This window comes from Pithys albifrons, chromosome 3 (assembly GCF_047495875.1).
Source record: "Pithys albifrons albifrons isolate INPA30051 chromosome 3, PitAlb_v1, whole genome shotgun sequence".
In the NCBI taxonomy this organism is placed as follows: domain Eukaryota; kingdom Metazoa; phylum Chordata; class Aves; order Passeriformes; family Thamnophilidae; genus Pithys; species Pithys albifrons.
The window spans coordinates 16,333,458-16,343,715 of record NC_092460.1 but is presented as its reverse complement, the minus strand read 5'-3'; the positions used below and the strand labels follow the sequence as shown (position 1 = coordinate 16,343,715).

General features: G+C 38.6%; 1 protein-coding gene across 1 annotated transcript in view; it reads left to right on the top strand.

Annotated features, from left to right (window-relative positions):
• Positions 1-10,258, top strand: part of CENPP (centromere protein P) — a 121,571-nt gene that overhangs the window by 71,792 nt on the left and 39,521 nt on the right. The gene's annotated exons all lie outside the window — the stretch shown is intronic.

Genomic DNA, 10,258 nt, shown 5'->3' with positions numbered 1-10,258 from the left:
CTTCTCAGGTCTCTTGGCTCTCTGATTCTGAACTTGAGATGTTCCCTCTTGATATCAACACTAAAAACTAAACTAGGCCAGTGGTTTTCAATCTTTTTTACAAGCCTCTTCTCCTGTTCTTAATGTCATTAATTTATTTCCAGTGTCACAGGTTTTTAATCTGTGATGTTGGGGGTTAATGAAGAGAGTAGTCTGAGGGTATTTTCTTTGCCAGCAAATGTCTGTATATTTTCCTATGAAATATGTGTTTAAATAACTAAAAACTATATGAAGTCAAACTGTTTGCTCAGACCTTTTCAGTGATTTGTGTTTCCACCAGTGAAAGAATTGGTTGAAACTTAGAATTCTACCTCACCTTAAAATACCTACATTTCTGAGTGGTGGAGGTGAATATCTCAGGCAAAGGACAGGACTATATCCAGCACATTGTGGTTCAGAATACTGTCTCACCCTTGTGAAACAGGCAATGAAAAAGAATTCAGATGGTGTTTTATCTTCAATTTTTGTTACCTCATCAGTGATATAAAATGCTGTCTTGATTTCTTCATTGAAAATGACTGTATTTGTATTCCTTTGTGTCTGAGCGAGCAAATGTGCTGCCATCACTGCGGTCTGTTTTAAGCTGGGCTTGTATATGTTTGTTATTCTAAGGCAAACGAAGCACTTTTTCATTTTCTAGCAGTGTTTATAACTGTGGTTTACATAAAGTGATGAATCTAACATTAACATCAGTGGCACAGATCTGCCTTGGACACTGCCCACCACATTTTAACAACATGACCTATTCCTTTCGTGCTCACAGCCGGTCCATGTGGAGCACAGTGTCACATAGTTTGGGTTGAGCTCAGTTTTGGCTCTGCTCAGGCTGGACCACACCATTTAGCCAGCTGAGTGCATAAAAACTGCTCTTCAGCTTCTGTAGTTTGCCTTGATTCTTCAGTATTTATGTGTAGATATATTAAAAATAGTTCTTATTTATTATCACACACGAGTCAACGTTTGCTTGTTATTAGATGTGTGGGTTTCGGCATGTTTTTGGCAGCTGACTTAGGAACTGCAGCAAAATATAGTTTCATTTTGCAGTCCAAGTCCTCAGTCCCTGATGTTTATTAGCAACACAGCAATACTGAAGGGTGGGTCAGTGTTGAGAGATTGTTTACAAGGGAGCTATAAAGTCAAGTTACATGTACATACATCTGTGTATTGCCATGGATTATCATGCTTTTCCTGGATCTGGAATGACTGGGGAGACAAAACAGTCACCTGTAGAAATACCTGATGTTTCCTCCTTGCAGGGAGTTTGTGTTGCCTTTGGACAGTGAGAGAACTGTGTTCTGCCTTAGGCTGCAGATAACTACAAATTTCTCTGTATGGAAATGCCAATTCCAGAAGTCCACATGTAGCTTATTCCCACCTTGATGCTCTTCTTGATTCTGTAAAAAGGTGTATGCACCAAACTGGATCAGGAAACTGCTTTGCCTGTTCAGTGAAGGTCTTGATACAGTTTTGGTGTCTATACATGTCAATTATTACCTTGCTTGTGATGCTACTCCCAAGTTTGGATAATGTTAAATGGCATTTTTATGGAATATGGGTATTTATCTGCCTTAGAGACATTGGAAACACCAGACATTCTTTCATGGAAAATCAAACAGTAGTTAAAATGAAAAACTCTGCAACCAGTGCCAAACTACTGAATCACTCCAACAATAAGTTTTAAAGGAAAGTTTTCTGTTCCGGAATACAAGCTGGACTGAGAACCACATTTTCTCATGGAGTATCAACAATTTATTCCACCAAAGTTTAACAATTCTTTAAAAAAAAACCCAGACCTTGATCACCTGCAAATGCTGATGTTTCCGTTTGTTTTAGCAAACAGTGTGTAATATGGAAGTGTCAATGAATATTTTCTTACATAGTCTTTGGCTGCATTCATATTGTTCAAAACACAAAAGCAACATTTAAAGTAACTGTCATCAATATCCAGTGAGTTATTAGTAAAAAAAAAAAAAAAGTGTGGCCATTCTGTCCTTTATATTCCAGAAAAAAACTACCTGAAATATTTAAAGTATGTTAGGCTGAAGAGATAATTTAATTTAATTTATTATTACATTTTTCCTAACATTACTTATCAACAAAAGTAATTTATATTATAATTAGAAATTCAAAGACCCCAAAGAAAATTACTTTGACTCAGTTTGTAATAGATTGTTAGAAATGGAAGCACTAAATATCACATTTTTAGGAAAGTATTTGACTAGAATTTGCATTTTTATGTCTCATGAAGACCCTAGGTCCTTAAATGTTTGCATGTACTTTGGGCATGTCTCTTTTGTAGATGGAAAAAGTAACACAATTCCTTGGAAGATCTCCAGACTCAATATGTTTGCAAGTTTTGCAACACACCATTTGTTACTTTGGAATAATTGAAATGAAAGCATTCAGAATCATTACTAATATAAAACAGGCTATTATTTCATTAAAGAAGTGATTCCCTGCCATAATAATTAACCCAGCCTGTGTTCAGATGTGTGTTTTGTCCCTGGAATTCTGTAGGATGGTCTCATTTGTTTCCCATCATCACAACAGCAGCAACTCTGTCAGGCAAGGCTGGGTTTGACACGAAACACTCCCAATGAATTGGGAGTCTTCTGAGAAAGTCCATTTTAATTATACTTAATCACTGCTGTTATAGTTTTAATATTATTTTCTCATAACATGCTATTAAATCATAGGTACTGTGTAATGTATATTCTTTTCAAGTTGGCATTTTTTAGAGAAGCAATTAAATTTGCTTTAATTACTTATATACTGTAAAGTGATTTTTTTTTATTTTTGGCAATCATTTTTTCCATTTCACCTGTAGGGAAAAACCACAAGTGAGCATAAGAAGAGGAACAAATAGAGAAATTACATGTAAATTAGGGAAAACCTGCAGTATTTGATGCACTGTAACAGATCTAATAAAACTGTACTCTTAAGTCTGCTTTTTAGCAGTGAAAATATGCTGAGGTTCTGCAGCTGCTCCTACTAGTTCTGCTTACACATTAAAAGATAAGACCTGTGTGTATAAAGTAACAAACACATTCTTGGTGACCCACTCCCTCTGTGTGTCCCTGGTATTCCAAATGCTGGGTCTGCCTCAGCCTGGAGCAAATGTCACTTCCATGAGGGCAGGGAAAGGCTCTGGCCGGTGGGACCTGGGTGAGCTCAGCCCCACCTGGCAGGGCTGGATGTGGGAGGTGTAGGGCAGGGCTGGCACAAAAACCAATCATGCAATCACAGGATGGTTTGCATTGGAAGGGACCTTGAAGCCCATCCATTCCCACCCCCTGCCATGTGCAGGGACACCTCCCACTGTCCCAGTTTGCTCCAAGCCCCATCCAAGCTGGCCTTGGACACTTCCAGGGATGGGGCAGCCACAGCTTCTCTGGGCAACCTGTGCCAGGGCCCCACCACCCTGAGTAAAGTATTTCTTCTGAGCTTCTCATCAAAATCTCCCCTAGTTCAGTTTAAAGCCATTCCCCCTGTCTGACCTTGTAAAAACTTAATATCCTTTTTTCATGAAAAATTAAAGACATAGGAAGACAAAACCTTCTGAACTAAGCTAATGTAGGAACTACCAGAGAAGTTAGAATTGTTGGGCAGATATCCTGATGTGCTATTTCCAAAGGTATTTGTTTGGAAACCCCGGAGTGGGTTGGTTAAGCAGCTTGGTTCTGTGCACAGTTTTGCATTGCTTTTTATCATGGGCAGAAATTCACTGGATGACAGCAGTTACTTTTACCACTCAGTGGAAATACTTATGGAAATTGAAAGAAAACATATGTCATAATTGCATCTTGACTTGCATTGTGGAAAATGAGATCTTTTTTGTAGGACAGTTTGTTAAGCAGAGGGTATTATTTGCTTCTTGAACACCAACGTTCTACACAGGGTAATTCCCATGTGGCTTCCCCACAGCAGCACAAGGAGCTTTGACTTCAGAAAATAAACTCACTCCCCAATGGATAACTTCTATTTTTTAAATAAGCAAACTACAGCTTTGATAATTTTATAGACTCATAAAATCCTAGAATGGTTTGGACTGGAAGGGACCTTAAAGATCATCCAGTTCCAACCTCTGCTGGGGACATATGTCAGCATATGATCCATGCTGTGACTGTACTTTTGTTTCATGGGTATTGAATTTCTGTTAATGCAAATGACTCATGTCTTGTCACATGAAACCATGGACTGTTCTTTGCTCAGAAGAGGAAATAAATTTAATTCAGGTAAAATGGAGACTTAATCACTGTTTCTTTGATTTAAAGTTTTACCCGAGGCTCTCAAAATCAATACAGAATATAGGTAGTATAAATTAATTTGAACCCATGTATTGTCAAAAAATAGAGAGGATAATTATTTTGCCTTTTCCAATACCAAGACTATGCTAACACTAAAGAAATCAGTGGGTGGTAAGTTCAAATTGAAAGGAAATACTACATGAAATATTCATAGTTGATTTGTGGAAATGTGCAAAAAAGTGAAGTCGTTTTTAATGTTTCATATAGACCCAAAAAGTAATTGATCTAATTGAGAGAGGAAGAGTCTTGCTTCCTGAGTTCTTTGTTATGGGAGCCAAAGTGAGCAGGAAAAAAATGGAGAAAAAGTTTTCCCTGGAAGACTGGTAGTGAGTAACCTTGAGTGAGTAAGTCCAGAACCATCCTGCATTAGAAGGAAGCCATAGATGTTTATAAAGAACAGTCACTTAAAACGGGGTATGAACCATGAAATGTTTGAGAGGGCCATCATTCCCTGTGACATTTTTTAAGGAACTGAATGCATGAGGCCAGAGGATAAAACATAATAGCCAACTTTGAGGGGTTGGGAGAAATTGCTGTGAAAAAACATTTAAGTACATTTTAATCTTTTTTCCTTATTTTAATCCTTTAAAAATACCATTACATAACTCACTTAGAAGATTCTTGTCTTTGTTGATAGTGTTGCTGAAGATGTAATATTTCCACAGCTGTGTTCAGTATTACTCCTTTGAGAAAAATATCTGTCTTGTGGAAAAAATAAGTCAGCTTTTATGTATTACTATCATAGGAAAAGTTCCCACAGAGAAACATAGGTTTGTGTGAGGAATACTGTGGATTTCTGTGTATACACTCATAATGCTGCACACTTGGAATGCAAGTTCTTTTCTCTGAATTAACAGAAGTGCTTCAAAGTGCTTTGTAGAAAACAGTGTGCTATGAGGTGGTCTGAACAACTCAGTCTAGCAAAGATATCTTAATATAAATTACAGCCTAAGGTTATGAATCCAAAGTTTGCCTTCGGTAACTGTGGGGAGATCTGTATCCTGTACAAAGAATTAAACAAATGAAATGGAATTTCTACCAAATTACAGTAATTGTTTACTCAGTGGCTGTGGGAAGTACCTTACATAAGACAGTTAAAGAAACAATTAAAATGCAAATGTGTTTTTTAAATTAACATTTTAGATAATGCATCTGTGAATGCTTTAATTTACTTTAATTCTTAAATCCTTGCAAAACCTCTCCATTTAATGAATGGAGTCAGGATGGCTCAAGCAGTCTGTTTTGGGGAATTCTCTCAACTCTTGAGTGTTTGGTCACTTGTAGAGGCTCCAGAGAATGTTTGTGTCCATTGTATCTGGCAAACCTGTAGGAATGGATGTGAGGCCCCAGGCAGGAACATCGCTGGCCTTTATGGGAAAGGGGAATAGCTGAGCCTTTGTACCTCCCAAACACCAGGTGATTTATTGAGGGCAGCATAACAGTTGTTGGGCCTTAGCATAAATAACCAATATTCTGGCATTTCCCCCAATTGCCTTGCTCCTATTAGCCAGCACAGTTTTGCATGTTTTTATCCTCTTTTAGAGAAAAAATTAATGTTTATAAAGGAAGTGCGGTCTGGGGAAAAGATAAGATCTTTCCTTTTGCTTGAGATTCATTATGGTCTTCCAACTAGTTACAGTGCACAGCATTTCTCCAAGCTGAAAAAATTACAATTTCTGAATACAGAGCTGTGAATTCAATGCCCCAGATAAACCTCATTACCCACAGAACCAGAACTTCCATGTGAAAATAAGTAAAAATTACTCATTTTAGTCACCAGAATAGTTGATTCCCTCTGTGTCTCATATTACCTGGGCCACTGCACTGGTGACAGTTTTGAGTGGACAGGACTGCAGAGCAGAGCCAGTCGTGTGTTGCTCCAGGAAACTACAGAGCAATGACCGCTCTGTGTGCTGGGAAACTTTCTGAACTGTGTTCACGGGCTGATAAAGGCAGTAAGTACTTAATGAAACGTGTAAGATTCTGCTCAGCAGGGTTAGGCAGGATGGGCTCTGCACAGTCAGGGCAGAGCCCATCCAGGCCAGTCCCCCCTGTCTGATGGTCACCAAAAATTGTTCCCCAGGGAAAGGTATTGCTGCCTGTGGTGTTTCTTTGCTTTTGCTTTCCTCTAAGCAAAATAAAGCTGGGCTTTTAGGACAGAGGTTTTGTTTAGTTTCAAGGTTCACTTTGAGGTAGTTTGGCTTTTTTCTGCTATTCCTGATGGAGCAGCATGAAGTTGTGTCAGAGGAGGGTATCAGGAAAAGGCTCTTCCCCCAGAGGGTGGTTGGCAACTGAACAGGCTCCCCAGGGCAGTGGTCATGGTCCCAAGGCTGACAGAGCTCCAAGAGCATTTGGACAACACTCTTAGGGACAGGGTGGGATTGCTGGACTGTCTGTGCAGGGACGGGGGTTATATTCGATCCTTGTTGGGTCCCTTCCAGCTCAAGATATTCTGTGATCCTTTTAAGACTGATCAAACATTACCCAGTTTATGTAAGGACATTTATTGTGTGAAAAGGTTAATAGCACAGTGCCAACAAATTTGTTTGTTTAGTTTTACTGTACTGAAGTATTTCAGTATCATAAAAGAGGTGGGAATTTATCATGATTTGGGTTTTGGAGTGGTCAGAGTGTTCAGTGCAGCACTGGACTGTGTGGGTTCTTTCAGGGATGCACAGTGTGTATGAATGTGTTCCCAAAGGCAACATAGTGACTTGGTAAGTGCTGCATCATCTCCATCTTGCATCATATAGGATGGAAGATTTTTATGAAAATTCCTGTTTGATGTTCTCTATTCACTTCTTAAAATGAAACGGAGAAGACACTGCTAAGTCTTTATGGGTCTATCCTGATGGAATTTTAATGGGGAACAGGGTGTCTGTTAGCAAGGAACATCACATCTGTAATGGGACTTTTGTAACTTGGTTATTGGGAACATTAAACAGTATATTTCCATTGAATTCATTGTAGTACTTGTAACAAAACTGTTAAAATCACATTTGAAGGCATTTGAGTGGAGCTGCTTGGTCCGTGAATTAATATAAAACTCAGGAGCAGCATGTTAATTTATTAGGAAAATAAAAAGCTAGATTCATTTTGATCATATGGTCATTTCTTAATGTGGAAAAGGAAATCTGTTTAATACATTTTAGAGGTTTTTAAGTGACGTCTTCGCTACTTTTAGATGGAAAAAGTGTTCCAACATTTTTCCACAATACTTTGGACTTTGAGACCATACAGAAGTTGTTGACATCTTCAAATCAGAGCTTTTATTTCACGTCTGCTGTTTTTTCCCCATTTAAAATGGTTTTCAGTGTGCCAAGAGAAGTAAATTAAGGCCTTGAAATAGAGAGTTTGGGATTCAATGGTAAGTAGCTGTAAGAGCAGGGTCGTGTTACTAAATATGCCACAGCAGCAGATCCCTCCCTTTTGTTCATTAGGGAACAGGAATGTATGTCTGCTGAACAAGTCAAACATGTTACTATGAACTAGTCTCTTTGCATGGATGTTTGTACCTTTTTCATGTTTTTTAAGAGGACAGTAAGACTGTTGTGCAGGTTTTCTTCCAAGTGAGTGTAGGTTACATGGCTCACCGCTCTTTCTGGTCCACTGAACCTTCAAATGCTTCCTGCAGCCAAAACCAACTTTAAAAGGAAGTCTCTTTAAAAACATGCAGTATTTCCAAAGTGTCAGCTTCATCCCTGTAGCTGGGATGTTCTACAGGATGGCCAGAGTAGGGTTCTGACCCCCTTAAAGCAGCGATTTGACACAAAGTTTGGTCTTCCAAAACCTGATGGGTTAATTTAGCAGGAAGTGGTGGCAGAAAAGGTGTAACACATGTTGATATTGCAGGTTCATTGTTGCTTTGACATTGGTTGGTTGGTTGGTTCAGGCTGTAAATCCAAAGAGGATATAAGCAGGTCCATGGGATTACGTTTTTAGGTGCCTACGCTTCCAAAAAGAGTAGAGATTTTGAAGATTCCTAAGGAAGCACTTCCAGAGCACCAGGTAGTGTGTTGTCTACAGCCCCCCTGTCTGCAGACTTGTTCTCTGCTCCACACAGAAAGTCACCAGCATTATTGAGTAAAATTATTTTGGTAGTGTTTTCTTGTATTTTTACTATTTTACTGTCTGCAATTTTGTCTGAAAATTGTATACATTGCAATATAAACATAGTACTTAAATTAGAACATGTTTTCTCATGAGAGTTTCAGCTAGTTAACATTGGTATTACTATACAGCAGAAATGATAAACTGTTTATTTTCTTGCTGTGATGTAACTGTTTATAAAGCTCAGACTTGAGCGAGATCATCAAAGTTTATTGGTTTCTTTCAGTAAGACCAAATTGTTGTAAAGAAATTATAAAATAATGCTTCTCTTTTTGTTCTTACTGAATGCTAAGGGGGTTTTGCAGTAAGTGCAAACTTGGTACATGTTTCAGAGTTGAAATTCAGAAATTGCATCAACCACTCTCTGTAGTGTTACTGTAATAGAGAATTTGCTGGGTGAAGTTCACTTTGCCTTGGGCAAATAGAAAGCAAGTGGTCACACAACAACTCCTTTCTGGGGCAAAGTTGGGTGATTTGGGTTTGTCATGAAGGGTTCTTTGTTCTGTATTAAATTGAAATGGAAAATGGGAGAAGGATGTGTACTATGAGCCCAACACTTCTGAGGTCTTAGAGGCTCTAGCAGCCTCAACACATGGGCATTAATAACAAAAAAATCTCACTTCAGGAGGCATTTGATGCTTTTATTTTTCTGAGCTTTTTAGTTTTTTTTGTAAGAAAGATCTTTTACCTGGCTTAGAGAAAACATTCCTTCAAACTCAGAAAGCTGCCCAAGCTTCCATGGTAACAACTGTATTTTGTTTTGGACACCTTTGCAGTTTTTATCTTACCAGAGGTGAATGTTCCTGTGCTCAAAACAGCAATTCAGGCAGAGCCTCAAAGGTCTGTCATCTTTTAACGAGTAGAAAAGTCCTACTCAATAACAATGAGAACGTCAATACCTTTTGTACGAGTCTGGTGATAACCACAGGATGTCTGTCATCTGCTGCATTTCAGTTTATAATGGAACCTGTGTGGAGAGTTTAACAAGTCTTGTCAAAATTCTTGTGTGTGGTACATGAGCCAACAGTGCAAGTCAGAACTTGGAAGTCTGACAGTAAGAGAGTCCAAACCCCCAAAATTCCTCTTACACCACAAAGCATTGTGGTTCTGGAATTGCTATGGCTGTTGAATCCTTACCTCTGCTATTCTGGATCTCTTCCTGAGTTTAAAATATCTTACCTTCTCATAGTGTCAACATTTACATTACATCCTTGTATTCAGAAATATATACCTTACATTTGTCTCTGGCTGAGTTACTGAAATATTGTATTCAGGTTTCTGCTGTACTGTGAGCAGTGTCCTCTCTGATGGGACATCTCTGCAGTCTGAGCAACTTGCAGCTGGTTCTCTCTTGAATTTTTCTGTGAATACAAGTTGCAGCTACTCCACGTCTGGAGGGCAGGAGAAATGAGAGTATTACTGTGCAAATCCCCCAATCTGATTGTCGGTCAATGTGGTTACTTGGGTGGATCACAGTTTCTCCCCCAAACCCCATTTGTCTTCAGGGACTTTCAGGAAGGGGCTCTCAGTACCTCTTGACTGAGCATCAGTCTGAAGGAACCTGTATGAGCAAGGTTCAAACAAGTTCTGTCAATTCCACAGGAATATTTAATTACTAACTTTTTGGTTCATACTATTTTATAAAACTTCTGAGTCTGATAGTACTTTAACAGAACTGTGTTCCATTCTCAGTCACAGAATCACAGAGTATTCTGAGTTGGAAGGAACCCATAAGAAATCAAAGTTCAATCCTATGGCCTTCTTGAAGTATATTAATATACTAACTATAATAATATATATTA